The sequence below is a fragment of the Lagenorhynchus albirostris genome, chromosome 4 (assembly GCF_949774975.1).
Source record: "Lagenorhynchus albirostris chromosome 4, mLagAlb1.1, whole genome shotgun sequence".
Classification (NCBI taxonomy): domain Eukaryota; kingdom Metazoa; phylum Chordata; class Mammalia; order Artiodactyla; family Delphinidae; genus Lagenorhynchus; species Lagenorhynchus albirostris.
Genome location: NC_083098.1, coordinates 82,648,127 through 82,670,345, shown reverse-complemented (window position 1 = coordinate 82,670,345; position 22,219 = coordinate 82,648,127).

Genomic DNA, 22,219 nt, shown 5'->3' with positions numbered 1-22,219 from the left:
AGATCTTTGAAGATATGATTAAGATAAGAATCTTGAGATGGGGAAATTATATTGAATTATCCAGACAGGCCCTAAATTCAATCACATGGATTCTTTTTTTATTAAAGTATAGCTGATGTACAATATTATATAAGTTACACGAGTACAATATAGTGATTCACAATTTTTAAAGGTTATACTCCATTTATAGTTATTGTAAAATATTTGTTATATCCCCCATGTTATACAGTATATCCATGTAGCTTATTTTATACCTAATAGTTTGTGCTGTTTAAATCTCTACCCCTATATAGCCCCTCCCCCCTGCCCTCTTCCCACTGGTAACCACTAGTTTGCTCTCTATGTCTGAATCACACGGATTCCTATAAGAGGGAGGCAGAGGAGATTAGGCAGAAGAGAAGGGGACATGATTGTGTAGGGAGAGATTAGGGTGATGTGGCCACAAGCCAGTGAGAATGCTGGCAGCCACAAGGAGCTGGAAAAGGCAAGGAACTGATTCTCCTCCAGAGCCTCTAGAAATAGTGCAACCCTGCTGCAACCTTGATTTTGACCCAGTGTTAATGTTTTTCAACTTCTGGCCTCCAGAACCGAGAGAGAATGAATTTCTGTTGCTTTAAGTCACCAAGTTTGTGATAGTTTGTTACAGCAGCCCTAAGAAACTAACTCACGTGTCATGCCCTGTGCATAGTGTGTACGTGTGTGTGTATTCTCTGGTCCTCACACTAATGCTATGAAATAAGTATTTTATGTTTACAGATGAAGGAAGAGAAGCTTAAAGAGGTTGCCTACGGAGATTAAAATCACACAGCAATTATATGGCAGAACTGGGGTTTGAGTCCTGCTCTATACTCCTTCCCCCTCCCTGATTAGTCATTAATACACTTAAAGTGAGTTTGGGTAAGCATCTTGGAATAAGTACAGGAGGACTGTTGGAGTTTTATTTATAAAAGGAATTTCAAAACACTAGTAAGTATATTCTTTAAGATCCCAAATTATCTGAGAAGTTAGTCTACAGTGTATCACATACACCTACACTCCTACAGCAAAGGCCATGGTAAGAAATGCTCTATAACAATTAGCCCTCCTGACCAAGTAAAATCCACCCCCGATGGTGGGAAATTTCTACAACCTCCTAAAGGAAATGAACACGAAAGCTCAGGCTATATCCATCAGCAGTGTTACTGAACGTAGAATTTTTTGAAAAATCGTCACTTGGCATAGCCTAAATTGTAAGACAGCCCCAAATGAAGAAAGAAAGAATAATATTAACATTGAACAGTGTTGGTTTCAGGTGCATATTAAAAGCTTATATGCTAAAAAAAAAAAAAAAGCTTATATGCTAGTGGTCCTTGTTAAATGCTGTTTCAGCCTGAACCCTCCTTGCAGACAGTTTCTTTCAGTCAGTAAGAAGTCAAAGCACAGAAGATACCAAACAAAGAATCTATGCCTCAATTATAAACATCTCATCACTGGTGTTTATAAAAAATTTATCAGTCTTTCATATATGACTAGATTCAATACGTATATTTTGAGAGCCTATTATTTGCGAAGCAGTGTGCAAGTTGCTGCTTTAATGCAAAAACAAGAACTCTTAAAGGATCTTACAGGCTAGTTATGATAATCACAAGAACTAGCCCCTACATGACACTTGCTATGTACTGGTGTTGTTCTAAATGCTTTCCATGGATGCATCATTTAATCCTCACAACAACCCTATAAGGTATGTTCTGTTATTACCACTCCCATTTTACAACTCAAGGAAAAAATGTTTAGAGTTATTACAACTTGTCCATGGTCTTCCAGCTAATAAGCAATTGAGTCAGGATTTCAGCCAGACAACCTAGTTAAGAAACCCAAGCTCTTAACTTTCTCCAATACTGGAACCAGAGGAGGGTACAGTTGACCAGAACACAAAGTGGGGAGAGATAATAGTCATAAGAAATATACACGAAAGTTACCTGAATGTTCATAGAGAACTGCATCTTGCCATCTTCCTTCAGCTTGGATTAGCCTTCTTCCAGTTCTTCAAGCACCCTGAACACAAAAACCGACCTCTTGTGGCTCAGGACCTTTGCATTACTGTCTCCTCTGCCTGGAATTAATTTTAAGTATATTAGAATTAATTTAATTACTTTAATTTAATTAAAAATATAATCATATTGATTTTGTTAATCATAATACTTAACACATTTATTAATTAAAGTCATTTTACATGCTTGTTTAGTAGTTTATTTGTTCATTTTCGCCATTAGATTCCAGATCCATGAAGGTGGGGCTCACCTCTGTCACGTACAGCACTGAGTCCTGATGACTGACACGCTGCAGGCCCTCAATTCGTGTTTGTTATTGTTGCATGGTTGCAGGAAACTTAGAAAGCATTCCTGCCAGTGGTCATTTTGAGGCTGGCTTTGAAAGTTGGCTACTTTTATTTATTTATTTTTTGCTGTACGCGGGCCTCTCACTGTTGTGGCCTCTCCCGTTGCGGAGCACAGGCTCCGGACGCGCAGGCTCAGCGGCCATGGCTCACGGGCCCAGCCGCTCCGCGGCGTGTGGGATCTTCCCGGACCGGGGCACGAACCCGTGTCCCCTGCATCGGCAGGCGGACCCTCCACCACTGCACCACCGACGAAGCCCCGAAAGTTGGCTACTTTTAAACTGCGGAGTTGAGGGGGAAGGAGATTCAGGTTGGAGGAAGCAGCATCAAATCTCCCTAACATGGTTATCATCACGCTTAAATCACGTATATGAAACACTTTGTAAAGAGTTGTCCGTTTTTGTAACAGTGGACCGGTAAGACTGGAAAAATAGGATGATGCCTTCTGTAAACATTATTTAATCCTCATTTACAGATGAGGAAACTAAGAGGCAAAGGGTGAAGTCACTTACCCAAGCTGGCCACAGCTGGAGAGCAGCAGAGCCAGGTTTTGTACTTAGCACTGGCCAGCTCAAAGCCCACCAAGTTCATCACAAAACCATACTACCTCCCAAAGTCAAAACTCCTAAAATGCCAGGCTGAGGAATTTGTACTTGATTTGATGAACCACAGAGCAAGGCTGAGACTAGGGTGAGGCTAGCAGAGCACTCACTTTGGGCTCAAAATTTAAGGGGTTGCCAAAGAACTTAGTAATCAAGATAAATAATATTATAATGCGATATTTATAAAACATAAAATCAGCAAACTTGGCGCCCAGCTCCTTTTATTGCTCTTTTTGTAAGTAAAGTTTGATTGAAACCAGGGACAGGATTAGGGGGAGGCAGGGTTATGCAAGCACAGGGTTGAATCCTGTTCTTTATTTTAAATTTTGATATTTTGTTCCTCACGGATATATTTGGGATTAATTTTGATTTTTTAAAAAATATTGTATTAAAATAATATTTATCTTAATTACTGAGTGTTTTGGCATCCCCTTAAATTTTATACCCTTGGTGAGCACTTTGCTCGTCTTACCCTAGTCCCAGCCCAGCCTGACTTTGCTTTCATTAAGAGTCATCTGGCCCTAACGCATGATGATTCAGAGTGGGGTGCTGAGAAGAGCAGGCTAGAGCAAAAATATAGACAAGAATGAATCGAAAGCTGTCAAATTACTGTTTTAAAGTTTTATGAAACAGTTCCCTTCTGTGTGCTTATGTCATCAAAGCAATACATACTTAGATCCATTTGGTTAATTTTGCTTTTGAATCTTAGTTTTCTTTTTAAACTTGTTTTATAATTATGTAAAATATTTATATGGTTTCAAAGTCAAATCTATACGACAATATATAGTTGGAGAAATCTAGCTTCTAATTCTGTATCTTCCACCCTGGTCTTTACCCACTGCTATAAGTAACCATGAAGAAAATTATTTGAATTATCCCCTCCCCCAACAACAACAAAAAAAATCAAGACCCAAATGAGGGAACTGGGAGTGAAGATAGAAAACATGGTGAGAATTTTCAGAGTTAGTCTATATGACTTGGCAACTGACTGCATGGTGAGAAGAAGAACAACGGCCAGGACCTCAAGACAGTGCCACAATTTAGAGGAGCTGTAGATAACTCTGAATTATCAGAACAGTGCCTCTTTAGTCAGCACTGGGAGGTCTAGAGAAAATCCTGGTTTGGGAGGGATGATGGCAATCTCAGATTAGGGGCATGTGACAGACAACGAGCCTTGGAGTTTTTTGTCCTATTGTTAGGCTATTGACACTGTTGTGTAACAGCGTTAGAGTATAAAACATTTGAAATAATCGGGCAGATGATTGGAACTTGAAAATAGTTTTGTTTTAGATTTTTCATGACATATTTTTGTTATTTTGGTAATAAGGCTTTGGCTTTTTGAAGATAAAATGGCCATAATTTCAGTCTCTCCTCCCTTCTGTTGAGGAAAATAAAGACAGGATTTATTTATTTGCTTAATATCTAGATTTTCCTCTTTTGATCTCACATCAGGCATATTAAATGCTAAATATCTTTTCTCTCTCTGGGGGGTTTTCTGCCTTCATAAACACTCGCCCAGCTACTATATTAGCTAATTTTTCTTTCTTGAAATCCACTCTTACCTGAATTATTTAAACGGATCTCTTCTGAACTCATTCTAAGTATTTTGCTATTTCATAAAGCAAATCATTTTAGAATGTGTCCATTTACTAGAAATGTCTTTGGAAGCCCTTTCAACCCGTTGTGTGATACAATACCCTATTGTGTGTGTGTAACCCAAACTAGTTTCAGGCTATTTTTACCACACACGCTCACACTGGTTTGAGCATTTTAATTAAATCAGACAAACAACCAATCACTAAGTTAGTCAGTAACCATTCCCTGAAAACAGTCAGACAGATTGTGTCTGTAGATATAGCCTCAGTCTTTTTGTTAACACAGCCATTTTGGTTTTCTTCACTTAATCTCATTAAGGGCATCTGCCTCTCTCCACCTGACTTACGACTTTCTAGATTTCCTGAGCCAATGAATGTTTAGGTTTCCAGTTATGCGTCTCCAGATGCATTTGTTCTGCCTTCATTCTTTTTGTTCTTTCCTTTCCAGGTATTTAATATATTTTGATACACTGCATTTTTCATTTGTTAAAACTGGTTTTTATACTGGTTTCCAGTTTAGGGTCTTATCCTTTTAGTATTAGTGTGTCAGCGTGTGTGTGTGTGTGTGTGTGTGTATTTGTGTGTGTAGTATCTGTGTGTGTTAGGGCATTATAACATCCTTATTTTGGCTTCCTTTCATCTTTCCCTGATCCCGGGGCTGGACGAAGGCCTTGTGTCTAATAAGTCATTTGCATCAGCATGTCCCAAATGACCAAGAGAGGAGGATAGGAGAGATTAGCATGGTAATCTCATTCTGATGGATAAAATTAGCAAAGATATTCCCCACAAATGGAGAGCTGCCATTGGCGAACTGCTGTGCTTAGAATCAATTACTAAATTACTTTGAGCTCTAAGTTGACATTAACAGAAAAAAATTGCCATCGACCGAAGGGAAATAAGATAAAAAATATGCGATCATTAAATCTCTCGCTACTATTCACGAATGTGACTCACAAGAATGGTACACAAAATAAGGCAGAATTTAATTTCTAACAGTGCCCCCTGTCAACATTTCATCCTCAGCTTCTCCGTGGCCTGTGAGTCGGCAGTGGCCTTTCCCACTCAGTCTTTGCAGAGGAAAGAGAAGCAGGAAGGGAAAGAGAGAACAGGTGAGGAAAAGAGGTCTGGTTCAGCTCTTTCACTTTCCTCTAAGGCTCAGCAGCGAGCTGAGGCGACCCAAGGGCGATTTCTGATTCCTCAGCCACCCGATCACACCAAGCAGGGATTGACAGGCTGCCCCTTCATGTCCAAAGGGGAGCCACACCAGACAAGGCCTGTTGACATTCGGAATGCTGTCTGATCCGCGTCAACAGTAACAATGTGAAGCTAGCTCTCTCCCCAGTCCTGCTAGCCCAGCCTGCCAGGGAAATAGTGACTAGAAACACTTTCTCACACCATCACCTATACTATCAGTTTGTCCAGAAGTTGTTTAACTCCCACAGAATTTCTTAGAAATATAAGACACCTACATTAAGAAAAGCCTTTCCCCATTCAGAAACACATCCTTGTCTTAATGGGGAGACGGTGCTGATGTTGGGTATAAACAAGGAAATCAGTTCGTATTAGGGAAGAATCTTTAAAATCGCTTAAGTCAGAGCCTGGGGAATCCCAGTGGCAGAGTAATTGTTAATATTATTAGCACAGTATACATATCAGCTGTCGAGATATTATGAGGATTTGAATTCAATCTCTGTTGGGGGAGTCAGGGTCAACATCATTAACTATAGATCTTGTCTCGGTTTCCATATAGACGCCTCAGGGCAAGTGTCTGCCAGATACATCTCTATAGATGGGCAGAACCATAGGACATACAAGGGGCCCATCACACACATCAGTAATAGACAACAAGCTTTTGTTTATCTGAAGGTTTACTGGAATTAACTGATTAGTGTCAACTTGACACAATAACTTTTGTCTACAATGCAGTAGATCATTTTGATGGTTTTATTGATGGAGTGTGTTGTCTAATGTAAATTATAGGGAGAAGTCGAATTTAGATAAAGTCTGCCACATTTTTCTTAAGAGGAAACTGGACAAGCTGTTTGTAAAGGCACTCATGACAGGACACCTTCTGCAGTCTTATGGATATTATGATGGTAATTGTGATATTAATAATAATAATTACGAGGGAGAGTTGTAATTGAAATGTATGCAATTCAGGGGGTGGCAAATGCATCTTTAAGAGGACACATTTTGTGCTCTTACAGATATTATAACAAAATTGTGATATTAATAACCACGATTAGAAGGGAGATTTGTAAGTGAAATGTAAGCAATCCATTCTTAAATGAAACTCGGAACACAAAACCATTAAAGGGAAATGAGGAAATAAGTCTAGGTTGTTAAGGGTGACATGATTTTCATGCAAAAATTGCCTGTGAAAATGGCAGAGAAATTAAATGAGAACAAGATGGAGTTTATATATTTACATGGAATTTTAAGTAACTGTACACAAGTTTTGTTCAAAAGCTAAATTCTAATTTGGGGTAAAAATTAAAAACGGATCCTGAGCTTTGAGGGATTATTTGTGGTAAACAGCATCAATGTGTCAATCCAAGCAAATATTCATGGTTAATTTTGAGATTTGGGTAAATGCAATCGTTTCTAGAATAAGCAACCGTGACTATTCCTGGTGATTTAAAATCCCCTAAATCGAGTAGGTTCTAGAAACAATCCAGCACTTAATTTTTTTTCTCAGTTTTGTCCTAAGATTCAATGCTAAAATTGTTAACAATTGCAGTTTTCTGAACCCACGTTGTAGAAAGAGAAATGATGACTTGCTATAGTCACAGGAGAAATGGCAGTGTTTACCCTTGAAAGCAGAAATAGGGTGACTGCCTAGGAACTGAGGAACTGCTTAGAGGAACATAAAGAAGCAGCAAACTCTTAGCAAACTGGCACCATTTAACCCTAAAATCCCTTCCTACTATCGGGACATAAGTTTCCTTCTTCTTGTTTTACTAAAATATGAGACTCTTCCTTCCTTTCTTTCTCTCTTTCCCCCTTTCTTTCTTTCCTCCTTTTCTTTCTTCCTCCCTCCCTCCCTCCCTTTCTTTCTTTCTTCTTCCCTCCCTCCCTCCTTTTCTTTCTTTCTTTCTTTCTTTCTTTCTTTCTTTCCTTCTTTCTTTCTTTCTTTCTTTCTTTTGTTCTAAACCCCCTGCAACCTCACTGTATTACTAATGACAACCACACAGATCACAGAGTAGTGTTAATCCCCATCAGCAATTATTGGTCACACTTTTCTCTCAGGCCACACTTTCCTCTCAGGGTCACACACTTTCTCCTTCTGGGTTCCCAAGACTTAAAGAAAAAAACAGATAATGCCAACAGAATGTCTTGTCCTGAGAAAGGAATATTTCACTCTCTCACCTGCAAATGTTAGGATAGCTTCTGTACACGACCTACAAAGAAAAACACATGCCTTTAAATACTCCCAAACAAAAAAACCACAGATGGTTCCTATGCCTCCTGCACACTTCTCTCCAGCTAGATTCTCTGACAAGAACAGAAGGTCACCTGAGGGTCGCCTCGGGCCCCAGTATCCTTCAAAGGAAAAGAACCTACCCTCCTTTCTCCAAGCCATGAACCTAGAAGAACAAAAACTTTGGGGGAGGGAAGGGAAGGTTAGTAAATTAATTCACCCAGGCATAAATGAACCAGTTTAACTAAGTAGAAGAAGATTACACCAAAATAGGACTGTTTTCAAAATAGAAGAAAGTAGTTCCTCAGACTGTTAAGGCTGACATCGTGAGTATCAGTGAACATGTACGGAACAGCAAGCACAATCCTTGAATTTTATTTAATCCTTTCAGCAATTCTGTAAGTTAGGAACTACCATCACCATTTTATAGATGGAAAAACTGAGGTTCTGCCAGGTGAAGTAACACAAATCAAAGTTACATAGATAAATGGCAGAGGTGGGATTTTAACCCGGCGTTCAAAAAATCTCTGATCTTAACCGTGCCCTTCTACCTCCCTCTCTTTTGCCCTCCTGCGCTGGGGTCCAGTCAATCGCCCACCCCCATCCTACCAGGGGTGGTCCCAAGACAGCTGGGGGAGAAGCTGAAGGGGCTTCATTGTGTGGAAGGCAGGGCTGTGCTGGGGGTCCAGCAATCTGCCCCCGGGCAGTGTCTGAAGCGGCAGCAGCCCTCACAGCCTTGTTGACCATCACGGACAGAGCCAAGGTTTCTGAGGACAGAAAGACTCAGCCCCCAGAGGGAGGAGGACGGGGGAGAGGAAGAAGAGCCTCTTTTACCCCTTGCTAGTCATCCTCCAGATTCTTCAGATGAGAGAGAGAGAGATAGTAGCAGCAGATCTGCATTGGACGGTATTTCTCACCTATGCCCCCCAGACCTCCGATGGTCAAACCCTCGTAATATGCCATGTAATCTGGGTAATAAGAAGAGTTCAGCCCAATGAAAACTAGGGCTGATAAGCAAAAAACAGATATAGGAAAATGTATAAATCTAGAATCTCCCTTTCCCCCTTCTGTAGCCCCTTTGTTCAGTGTTCCTCTCATTTCCCGAGAGCCAAATGTTGAGTCTGCCAAGCTGCAGGTCTCCTAGCACCTGGTCCCTTTATGCTGGTAGGCTTTTAGTTTGTCCCCATCTCACTCCCGGGGCTCCACAACAGGATGCTCTTCTGACTCTCTGAATTTCCTGTGTTGGTCATTTCTGCTCTGACATTCTACTCAGAATACTATTTCAACATTTCGAACGCTGCTGCTGAAGGTAATAGAATAGTTTGGGTAAATGCTCATCAAATAAAGCTAAATATAAAGAACAATACGCACAATTACACATAAACTCTGATGACAGCAATCAAGGGGGTTGAAGCATGGAATTCAGAGTCAGGCAGACCTTGACTAGACTCTCCCACTTACAAGCTGTGTGACTTTGGGAAAGTCATTTCACCTTCCTACGTCTCTAATTCTTTCAGCTATAAAATAAAAGTGGTGAGGACCAACACAAAGAGTTGTTATGAGAATCAAATGAGATAATACCTGTTTGAGGCTTAGCATAGGACCATGCCTATTGTAAGTATTTAATAAGTGGTATCTATCATAATTAGAAGGAATGCTGAATTGGGATGGGGGAGGAAATCCTCTAAAATGTTTGCAAAACTCCTCCAAATAATCAAAAGTGCAATTTAAAAACTCTCAGGAGGAAACATTTCTGGGTGAGGCCAGGCTAAAGAACCAACTGACCCTTGGAGCCTAGAGAGGAGAAGCCAAGGCAGGGTCCATTCACTTAAGATCAGCAAACTCAGCCGTCAGGATCCATTCATACGAGCACTTCCTGGGTGGATCAACAGATGGGCAAAACAGGAGCCTGTGATGCTTGACTCATTTAGGATCTACTTATACTCACTGCTGGCTTTAAATTCAATATTTCAGAGGGCCCAATTAAGTGAAAGAAACATGAAAAGAAATCTACCTGACAATTATGACCCTCAGTGGGGACAGAAATATATTTATACACCTGATTATATGTCATTCATCCAACAACTTATTACCAAGGACTCTTCTGTACCAGGAGCTGTACCTGCGAGGGTCTTGGAAGTGGACCAGACAGACTCACCCTGCCTTATGCTGCTTACCCACCTGGTGTGCTGTGCAGAAAACTTCTGAGCAGTGGAAATAAACATGGTTTGCTTCTCTGGGTTATTCTATACTTTCCTATATTTCTACTACAAAAACGTATTCTTTTTGTTTTCAGGAAAAAAAATGTTGTTAAAAAATCTACATGCCCAATATAAAAAATAAAACAAACTAGCAAATACAACAAAAAAGAAACTGACTCAGATATAGAGAACGAACTAGTTGTTACCAGTGGGGAGAAGGAAAGGGGGAGGGGCAAGATAGGGGCAGGGGATTAAGAGATACAAACTACTATGTATAAAGTAAATAAACTGCAAGGATATATTGTCAAGCATAGGGAATATAGCCGATATTTTATAATAACTATAAATGGAGTATAATCTACACAGATTTTGAATCTCTATGTTGCACACTTAAAATTAATATAATATTGTAAATCAATGATACCTCAACTATATATATATGTATCTCCTACCCCCAAAAAAACTACCTGCTACCAAATAACCAGTTCAAGCAAATTTCTAATTTTCAGTTGCTGGGTAGGTATCATCAGTCAGGTAAGCTGACTTCAGAGACTCCTGCAGTTCTTTGATGGTGAGGTCAGCTCCACGAGGTTCCAATCATGAGCTCCGTGAGCCCTGGGAGCCTACACTTGGCAGGAAGGTAGCAGCAGCAAGTCTTGATTTTCCTGTCTTCCTCTCTACATAAAATGCCCTAAGAAGCCCAGAGAATGTAGTTTTGGTTCCTTTCAAACATGGTCATTTTTAAGAATTGACTTCATCTTAGAAATTTATTTCTAGAACTTAAAATTATTGCTAGTATTTCTGGATCAGCTAGATTGTGCTAAGCACTCTATATGCATTGTCTCCTTTACTCTTCACAACAAACCTAAGGAATATGTAGCGTTATTGTAATTACCACTAAATAAGTTGCCCATGATTATAGCATAAGAAATGCCGGGGCCAGATTCAAATGCCCAAAATCAGAATCTAAAACCTAGTCTAACACCATTTCACTGCATCCTGAAAAACTGCTTCTTAAGTGAAATGGGGTTTGGGAATCAATATTTGAGATGGAGTCAACCTCTAAATGCTGGAGACCCAACAGCATGTTTCTTGCTACTTGAACGTCAGACCAGTAAAGAGTAAATCCCCTTTCCTTGCTGCCCCCCAAGGCAAACCCAGGTGCTTTGCTTTGGTAAGATTTCATTGACAGTTGCTATCAGGAATCATGTGGGGTTACACAACTTAATGAGAATTGGTAAAGGACAGGGAAAGTATAGCTTCTTGAGATCTGTGTTCACATATGGAACTGGTTCTCACATTCATATCAATATGCAGGATAAATCATTATAGTTACCCTTTTTGGGCACTTAATCTGTATCGTGTCCTCTTATAAGCGCTTTAGATTTGCTACCTTGTTGATGAGGAAACTGAGACACAGACGAGTTAGGTAACTTTCTCAAGTTCGCAAAGAACTTGAATTCTGACCTAGACCGTCTGGCTCCAGAGCCCATGCTCTTAACCAATACAGCTGTATTGTCTCTCCTTGGCCAGCATAGCTCCAGAGGGCAGAAGGGTAGAAAAGAGAAGGATTTCAATCCTGTCCAAGAAGAAACTTCCAGAAGCTTGGAAGTGTCCAAGAGAATGGTGAATGCCCTTGAAATAATGAGAACTCTGCCAGGACGTGTAGTCACAGTCAGGTTTACATGCTCTGGGATGCTGGGCCAGGACCCCCTGCATTGTGTGAGAGGTTAGAATAGACCCTCTCAGAGGAGAATTTGGTGAGACTGGGAGCTTTCAGGTCTTGTGCTTTCTTACAATAGGATCTAGCCTCCACCTTTAGTTTACTAGTGTGGGACCACTGTGAATTTCAGATAAACCAACGTTTATTATGAGGCATCAATCTCATTCTTACCCACCTCCATCAAAATCCAAGACTCCACAACGTGAAGACCAAACCAAGTATCTCTGTTCTCACTCTTTTTCCACTAGATGTCCTGCCTCTAAGAGCCCTTCCAATGCTGAGGTTCCGCCATACCTTCTGCAGGATATTGATTGGTGAAATAGACCTGGTGTGCAAGAAAGGGCCTCTCGGCACTTTGCGCAAGAAGCCAGTGGATCTCAGGAATCACATGAAAGGCTTCTCCCAAAAACATATCCAGAATTAATATTCTCTACTACTTCCACTGTCACCACCTTGGGCCACACCATTGTCTTCTTTCACCTGGAGAATTGCAATAACCTCATTATTATCTTCTGGTACTCTTGTCCCCAGTATCAGATCTCCATATTTCCGAGTGATTCATAAAACATGTAAATCAGGTCACAGCCCTCCTTAGTTCAGAACTCTCCAGCTACTTTCTGTTCCCATTAAAATGAAAGACAAAGGCCCTCCAGTGGTCTCCCAAGCCCTCTGTGATCTGCCCTCCTCCACCCCAGCCTCACCTCCTACCACCTGCCCGTTACTCCCTCTGCTCCAGCCGCTGGCCTTGTGACCCCGACCCACCAAGAAGCCCCTTCTTCAGGGCCTCACCTTTGCTGTTCATCTGCCTGACACCTGTGGACTCCCTCCCTCCCTTCCTCCAGGTCTCTGCTAAAATATCACCTTATCAATCCCCAGCATTAGTCCAAACGGACAAATCAGAAGAAAGTTCCTCTCTTTCTCAATTTGATCCCATCTGCCGGAATATTTTCATAACCACGTGGATGTATAATAGCCATGAGGAGAAAGGCACCGCCTGGAGTTGTATGAAACCCACCCCTCAGGAGTAGCCCCGGATGTGGTGTCCGCCGTCCATTCCTTGCACAAGAACACCACCCCACGTCCCCTGCTGTACTCCCATCCTCCTGACCTTATACATTCTCCTCCCTAGTACTCATTACCATCTAATGTAGCGCTTACCTATTTGGTTCTATGTTTGTTGACTGGCTCTCCGCCCCGCCACTAGAATGAAAGGAACCAGGGCTTTGTTTTGGTCAGTGTGGTACCCCAGTACCTACAACTGTGACTGCCTCATTGGAGGCACTCCAAAAATATTTGTTCCATGACTGAAAGACTGAACGACCTGATGCCCTCAGGAGCAGAAAGTGCAGAGTCAGATGTAACAAGGCAGTTGTAGAGAATAGAAAGAAGCAGGGGTGGGTGGGGGAGTGGAGGGGGAAGTTATGACTTTAAATAGAGAACTAAGATCTCGCGAGCCACCCGCAGCTCGGCCAGATACGCATACTGGGCTGGCCAAAAGTTCGTTCAGGTTTTTCCATAAGCTGTTACAGAACACATGTAACTACACACACATATATGAGAGAGAGAGGAAGACAGTTATAAGGTTAAATGCCCAAACTGTATATAAAAGGAATGAGTGTGTAAATCTGTGCAAGTGACTGAGCAAATTAAAGGAAAGGAGGCAAGGAGGGACATTTTAAACAGACCGTTGCCTGTGAGCTGTGGCTCGCCACCAGCAGCAAAGTCCAAGGTGTGGACACCTGAGGAGCCGGGATGGTGTCTAGACGTGTGTGTATGGTCCCCACTGGAGGCTGTGAACACGGGGGCTGCAGAGGCAGAAGAATACAACCAGCCCTCTTTCGCTGTCCCTCCCTCCACCAGCCCCCACATACCCATATCGAGGAGAAAGAGAGGGAAGCACACCTAAGATGTAACGGGGCAATTTTCATCCATGTGAAGACAAAGGAGCAGGACCACTGTTCTCTAAAGAACTGGAGCGGTGTGTGCTGGGCCGGGCAACCACCTGTGCTGGTGATGAGTCAATCAACAGCTCCACTCACCAGCCTGGCACAGTCTGAAAGGGCATCTGAGGACATCAGATCAAAAGGAACATTTATGAGCAGCTGGCTGTTCAAAACAAAAACATGACAGACAATTGAATAGAGGCAGACTCCTAGGTAAGGGAAAACTGTGAAATCTGTTTATTCCAATTCCGTATTCCTCCTTTGTGGAAATGCAAAGATATCTGGAGCATAGTTTGGGCTATTTCTGTGTTGATGATCTGTCAGGAAAAAAGTGTTTTCTTTCTTTTTTTTTTTTTTTCCGCGGTACGCGGGCCTCTCACTGTTGTGGCCTCTCTCGTTGCGGAGCACAGGCTCTGGACGCGCAGGCTCAGCGGCCATGGCTCACGGGCCCAGCGACTCCGCGGCATGTGGGATCCTCCCGGATCGGGGCACGAACCCGCGTCCCCTGCATCAGCAGGCGGACTCTCAACCACTGCGCCACCAGGGAAGCCCAAAAGTGTTCTCTATTTGCGTCCAAAGCCCCTGAAAGAGCAGTAAGTAAAAGTCACACTGGGTAGAGCACATTTTTCATGGAACATAAACATACATTGGAGGGTGTCTTTGATGCTTAGTGAACATTTAATCATCCGCATTTGATGCTTCTCTTCAGGGAAAGGGATGTGAACTCTCCCAGGGTCACAACTGATGCAATCTAGGGAACAACAACATCTTATCCATATCTGAGGCACGTATATTTTGTTCTTAAATAATTAAAACATTTCATCCCAGAATTCCTCTTCTGCCCCTAAATGTGTCATCTCATTAACCAGGGCTGTGTGAACAATAGCGGTTCACTGAATTGTGTTATTGGAAAACAATATCAGATGGTGGGAATGTGAATTGGTACAGCCACTATGGAGAACAGTATGGAGGTTCCTTAAAAAACTACAAATAGAACTACCATATGACCCAGCAATCCCACTACTGGGTGAGAAAACCATAATTCAAAAAGAGTCATGTACCAAAATGTTCATTGCAGCTCTATTTACAATAGCCCGGAGATGGAAACAACCTAAGTGTCCATCATCGGATGAATGGATAAAGAAGATGTGGCACATATATACAATGGAATATTACTCAGCCATAAAAAGAAACGAAATTGAGCTATTTGTAATGAGGTGGATGGACCTAGAGTCTGTCATACAGAGAGAAGTAAGTCAGAAAGAGAAAGACAAATACCATATGCTAACACATATATATGGAATCTAAGGGGAAAAAAAAGTCACGAAGAACCTAGAGGCAAGATGGGAATAAAGACACAGACCTACTAGAGAATGGACTTGAGGATATGGGGAGGGGGAAGGGTAAGCTGTGACAAAGTGAGAGAGTGGCATGGACATATATACACTAACAAACGTAAGGTAGATAGCTAGTGGGAAGCAGCCGCATAGCACAGGGAGATCAGCTCGGTGCTTTGTGACCACCTAGAGGGGTGGGATAGGGAGGGTGGGAGGGAGGGAGACGCAAGCGGGAAGAGATATGGGAACATATGTATATGTATAACTGATTAACTTTGTTATAAAGCAGAAACTAACACACCATTGTAAAGCAATTGTACTCCAATAAGGATGTAAAAAAAAAAAATTAAATAAATAAACCAATAATCACAATACAAACAAACAAACAAAACAAAAAAACAATATCAGAACTGTATGTGATTTAGCATAATCCATTTCCTGTCAGGCATTTGACTTAATGATATTTCCTCTTCTACTTATGTACTTCATTATCTGTTTTTGTGTCTTCAGAAACACCATAAACGACAACCAACAGGAAAAGACTGGTACATTTTTCAGAGCATATTTCATTTTTCATCTTTAATGGGTCTTTTTGTAGGGTTCTTGCAACCAGTTGAAGGAGAATGAAACATTTCCCTGCCTCGCACCAAAAGTACCGCTTACACTTGGAGCAACCTTTGGAAGGGAAACGCCTGACTGCTATAAAGTTCAGTAGAGAGAGTGATGGAAGAAAAGGCAAGCGCTGGTACTCTGAAGAAGAGTGGCTCCCCTCCAGCCACAGACACTGTAATTGCCACCCCGCTCCTTATTTCCTTTACTTCCTCCCATCTGCCTTCCTTTCCTAGGTACGCTGATGTTTTGGTTCAATTCTAATCGCATTTGTGTTGCACGCTAAAGCTCACAGGATTCTTTCTCAACAGACATTATTTTTGAGGGTATAAAGTACAATTTTCTTCCTCTAATCCCTTTAAAATATTTTTTTCCTCTGTCTCTTTTTAGAAATGTCCTACAGGTAAAGAAAACTTAGGTACAGTCACCCGGGACCTTGCTACTTAAAATGTGGGCCTCCGGGCTTCCCTGGTGGGACAGTGGTTGAGAGTCCGCCTGCCGATGCAGGGGACACGGGTTCGTGCCCCGGTCCGGGAAGATCCCACATGCCGCGGAGCGGCTGGGCCCGTGAGCCATGGCCGCTGAGCCTGCCTGTCCGGACAGAGCCTGTGCTCCGCAACGGGAGAGGCCACAACAGTGAGAGGCCCACCACGTACCGCAAAAAAAAAAAAAAAAAAAATGTGGGCCTCGGACCACCAGCAGCACCCGGAGCTTGTTAGAAATGCAGAATCTCAGGCTTCACCCCAGATCTACTGAACCAGAACCTGCATTTTTAACAAGATCCCCAAGGTGATTCGTTGACACATTCAAGTTTAAAAAGCACTGACTTAGAAAAAAGACAAATACTGGATGATATCACTTACATGCGGAATCTAAAAAATACAACAAACTAGTGAATATAACAAAAAAGAAGCAGACTCACAGATACAGAGAACAAACTAGTGGTTACCAGTTGGGGGGAAGCATATAGAGATGGGGGAGTGGGAGGTCAAACTATTGGGTATAAGACATGCTCAAGGATGTATTGTATAACACAGGGAATACAGCCAGTATTTTGCAGTAACCATAAATGTAAAGTAACCTTTTAGAATTGTCACATGTCAGAACGGGTCCCCTTACTCTTGGATAATTACAAAATAAACAGATCTCCAGGAGAGAAGCCCCTCCCCACTTTCAGATGACCCCCTTTCAATCTGTACCCCGCTAAGATTTTAAACGCAGAAACTCAGAACTTATTACATTGCTACACTTTCAAACTCAGCAGGACATCCTGACTCGTTGGAAGGCAAAGGACTTGGTATAGTGACAAACCATCCCAGTTTGTCCAGGAATGAGGGATTTTCCCAGGATGTGGGGTTTTCAGTTTTAAAACAAGGACAGTCTCAGGATAACTGGGATGGTTGGTCATCTTATTCTAACATCATTTATGAAACCCAGTTGGCCTAATGAAATTGGCACAAGAAAACTAACTTGTTAGAAGCAAACAACTTTCATAGAAATAATTTACTGTAACTGCAAGCTAATCCTCTGAGCCCTCACACTTGAAAGCCACAGAATCGAATAGATCATCAGAGCAGATTTCTTTAAATTGGCTGGAAGTGCACAGCTCTCGTTTCAGCATCAATAGATGCGTTCAGTTTCAACTAAGCTGTTCACTAACGGCATTGATTTTTAAGGCTAGGCTAAAGGTATTGAGAAACTATCCAGCGGACACGGAAACTGGGGTGTTGGGAGGCTGACCGGCAGAGCAGAAATTTTCCTCTTGTAGCTCCTTCCGGGGAGCGCCACTGGCTGGGTGCAGATATCCCAGGGGCCATGAGTAGTTTTAACCTTTGGCCGCTTGATGATTGAACCGTTCTAGTCCATCCCTGCGCCTGGGGCTCTCAGAAGACTCCACGGGTACAAGTTCTTGCTCAAGGTCCAACAGCTGTCAGAGCAGATGGCTGGGGATTTGCTTACCGTGGTCCTAAGCATCACGCTTTGGCTCTAAGGCACTGGGAACAATTTGACAAATTTGATTAACTGAGAACAATATGACGCTGGTCTGGGAAGCTCACTCTACACTTTCACAGAGTTCCTTATGTTCTTTTCATGGTCTGAGGACACAGAGTGATATTAGCTATCTCCTCAGTCCAATGAGACTCTCGGAGAAAACAAAGAGAGTCACCCTTGGCTACCCCTTTCGTCTTACAGCTGAAGGTTTCTGTCCGTGGGGTCTTGTGATTCACACATGCAGCCAGCTGTGCTATCGGAGAGAGGCTGGACACATCCCTAGTGCCGCCTCCAATAGATGGAAATGTGGCTTCTTGTCCTAAACCATTCCATCGCTTCCTCATCATTTACAAACTGTATCTGCTTTGAGAAACTAACAAGAAGCAGTCGATCTGATGGAAAATCTTATCCACCCTCTACCCTCCCAACTTGCCTCTGCTTCCTCTCAACCTCCCAGAGTTTCCTTGATGAACCCCCAATGGATGGTCTGCAAAGCATTTTGTGCTTTGAGATGGCGTGTGTCCTTGGGTCTGTGAGAGGCCCCACTGCTGTGGGGTGGCGAGACAATAGTCAGCTCTGGGCAGTCAGTCTGTGGGAATTCCTGAGGGAGCTGCAAGCTGCTATGAATAGCCTGGCATTTGGAAGAGAAGATTCGCAGAGGAGTCTCCTGCTGTGCCCTCTAGCTCTCAACTTGATGAAGGAGGCAAACCCAGAGCCCAAGAGGGTAGGAAGGGCTCACGGAGGAGGCCCATTAGGGGACAGGCTCTCTTGTGTCCAGATTCCACTTGGGTGACCCTGGGGAGAGAGACTCTTTTCCAGGGCCACAATGCTCCATTTATGAGCTGCAATTAGTCGCAAACAAAATTTGTGCATCCACCACTAACTGTCAGCTCAAGAGGTTGAAAGTTCAGTCCTGGGGAGGTCAGGACGTCTTCTCAGGGGCTGATGACTTTGTTCGCAACCTCCCCTCCTCCACATGGTGCCTGGGGACCCTTCCCTGGGGAGAGAACCACATTCCAGATCAGGCCGCCTGCAAAGCTGACCGAGCAGCGTCAGAGGGCCTCTGGCTCTGGAAGTATTAGTGCAGCAGACTGACGGCCCCGTTGGACTGACCTTTCTGTGGCAGAATGTTGACTTGGTTTATAATAAACACAGCCGTTTGAGAATAGCAAGGTAAGGAACACTGTAGTGATTATTAGGATTTAGCTGATGTTTGAAAGTTCAGCCAGTTTTGCTTGCATGTTCCATATGGAATAAAAGAGCCAGAAGGGCCCAGAAAAAAAATGAGCCGTTCTTTGCCAAATCAAAATGTGTAAATAGTTCTTCTGAGAGCATAACAAAGGGGCTATTTTGCCTTTAAACACCAGAGCCAAAAACAGGAAAAGGCTACAATTAACTACCAGCACCACAATGTGAAGTTAATCAATAATGGAATGATTATTACGAAGCTGTCATGCATGAACCATACCTAGTGCGTGAGCGCTTCTTTCAGAGTATGAACATCCTTTCCAATTCCAGATATATATTTTTTTCCTTTGTGATGACACATTTTCATTGTCCATTGTGTCCTTAATTCTCATCTGCAGTCCTCTGACCCTCAGTGCGAACTGTGACTAAATTCCTCCTTCCCCCACGTGTGGGGTGTGACGTTGGAATCCCAGGATGGCAGAGAAATGGGAGACTCTTGTATCTGGAGCCTGGGCTGGCAAAGATTGCAGCCTTTATTTCCTTAATGAGCTCAGAGCGGCTGCTCCCTAGATGATGTTGAATGCCTCCGATGAAAGTAAAATTAACGGTTCCATTTGCATTGAGTAAACCACTTCAGGTCTTCCCAAGTTTTCATTCAGGTCACCCAAACACCAACATCAGGTCTTACCTAGAGAAATGCTGATGATTTTATAACCTTTCGGGCAGTATCAAAGCAGATCTACCCAACAAGCCTACCTAACTAGCCCATCAGCGGGAGATAGAATATGGCCCTGGGTGGGAGAGAAGCTAGCTGGCTCCTCCTCCTCCGGCACCCTCACAGGAACCACACAGCACAGAGGCAGACTTCTCTTCCAGGCTCCCGTTTGGACCAAACCCAGCTTTCCGAATGTAACGCCATCAGTGATAGTGGACATAGTGTAACTAAATCAGACACTCAGAGGGCTCCTCCCACCCCCAGCAGAAATTCTGCTTCCTTCCCTCCCCTCTCCTTTTGAAATCACCAAAGCCATGGGCATTGCTCCCACTTAGAGGGAGTTGCAGTGGCTCTCTTTTCCAAAGATGGTGCTCTGGGGGACTGTTTTTCCCTTCACTCTTCCTATCACCTCCCTCCCCTCCCTCACGCCCCCTACAACACACACCTGGATTCAGCCATTGAGAGCACACGAGTAACTGTTCCTCGGCGGGCAGAGATCTTGAAGCCAGACTATGACAGCCAGTGATAAATTAATGAGAAACCTCCCGTCACCTGGTGGGTAATTTTTTCTAATTAAGTTAATTGGATTTTTTTTTTATTATAAAAGGAATGCATGTTCATTATTAAACATTTGTAAAATGCAGAAAAGTAGAAAGTTGGAGGAAAAATAGAAAGCCTACAGGCGGGTAATTATAGTCTCAGAATTATTAGTTATTTTGACTGGGCACCAGTTAATCCATAAGTTAGATTTTTAGAGTCAACCGCAGTTCCACTTTCTAGTTTAACTACCAGTGTCTCCCCTAAGTCAACGCCATGGTTATTTACCACAATTCCCTGGGAGAAGGCAAAATCCTTTCTATCTGAACTGCAGGCCCACTTAAAATTCTAAGGCAAACCTGCCCTCCTCAGGGTCACCTGAGACTCACTCCCTGGAGCCCTTCTGTTTGGGCCCCAGGGCTTCTCCCTCTAGACATCCTTCTCCAGGCCAGCTCCCTGGTCACCAGCTTTCATGGAGCACAGAACTCTTACTCTTTCCCCACAATAAAACCCCTTCAAATTTCTCCAAAATCTGTTTTTATTAAAAGTCCAATGGCTAACAGAGTTTCTGGCAATTAATCTCTTTATTTCCCTCTTGCAAAGTGTGAACATTTCTACAAAAGGACAGAAGCAGAATTATCAAGCAAACATGAGGCAGAATTTTGGCTTAGGTACAAAAATCAAATATTCATCGACCGCAGCTACCTACAACTCAGCAAGGAAGCAACAAATGATCAGGCAAGTTTCTAGCAGTCAGAGCTGCATTGCAAAACCAAGGTTCCAGTGACCTTGTGCCCTCTCACTTCGTCCTTATTAGAACCCTATTCGAGAAAACCTGAGCTCTCAGTTCTCTTAGCTACAAGGAGCAAATTGCAAGGTGAAAATGGATTCTGGTGGGAGAGTAGAAACAGCCCAACTGGGATGAAGGAAATAGAAAAACCGTCAAAGGTAGATGTCAGAATTCAAAAAGGCATAGCAATCTGAGGCCGTATTGTATAGGCAAATTGTTCTCTGCACCTCATTGGCCCTTGACTTACTGCTACATTACCGCATAATGAAGTTATAATGATAATGAGGTAAAAGTATGTTCTGTACCTTGAGTCTAGAAAAAAATGGAAATGTGTGGCCCACTTTAGAAATAATTTTTTTAAAACTTTCAGTGGGATATCTCCATCGTATGGTAAACTCAATTATCGGAACAAGTTTATTGTCTGTGTGGGGTTCTGGACTGCAGTGATAGTTGCTATGGCTGACCAAGGCACCGCCGGAGGCCACTAACTTCCCCTAAGCTGCGTGAGGCCAGGGTTTTCTCTGTTTTGTTCAGTGCTTTTCAGCGATGCCTGTAACACTGGTGGTACATAATTGATGCCTAAAGTGGTATTTGTTTAATAAATAACCAAAGGCTGATGGGAAGTCTATGGGCAGAGATGAGGATGGGTATAAAGAGAACCTTCAGGGCATATTCTGAGGATAGTTTAGGGCCTGAGACGCATAGGACATTATGGATATCATCTTAGTATTGAAGATGTCTCAACAGATAGAAAAGAATTTAGTTCTTGCAGGCTCAGCGGCCATGGCTCACGGGCCCAGCCGCTCCACGGCATGTGGGATCTTCCCGGACTGGGGCACGAACCCATGTTCCCTGCATCGGCAAGCAGACTCTCAACCACTGCACCACCAGGGATGCCCAAGAATTTAGTTCTTTTTTGTAGCCAGTAGAACAGCATTAAAGTATTTTTGAAGCATCTTGAAAAACACAGTAAAACTTATGTATGATAGACTAATTACTGTAACCAGCCAGTATATAATGATATTATATATATAATGATATTATATATAATTATACATATATATAATGACTCAAACACAATGAAGTTCATTTATTATAGTAATGGGTGGGCGAACAGGTCTGCCCTTCCCCACCAGTCACCCAGGGACTCATGCTGATGGAGGCTCTGCCACCTTCAAGAAATGGGCGGCTC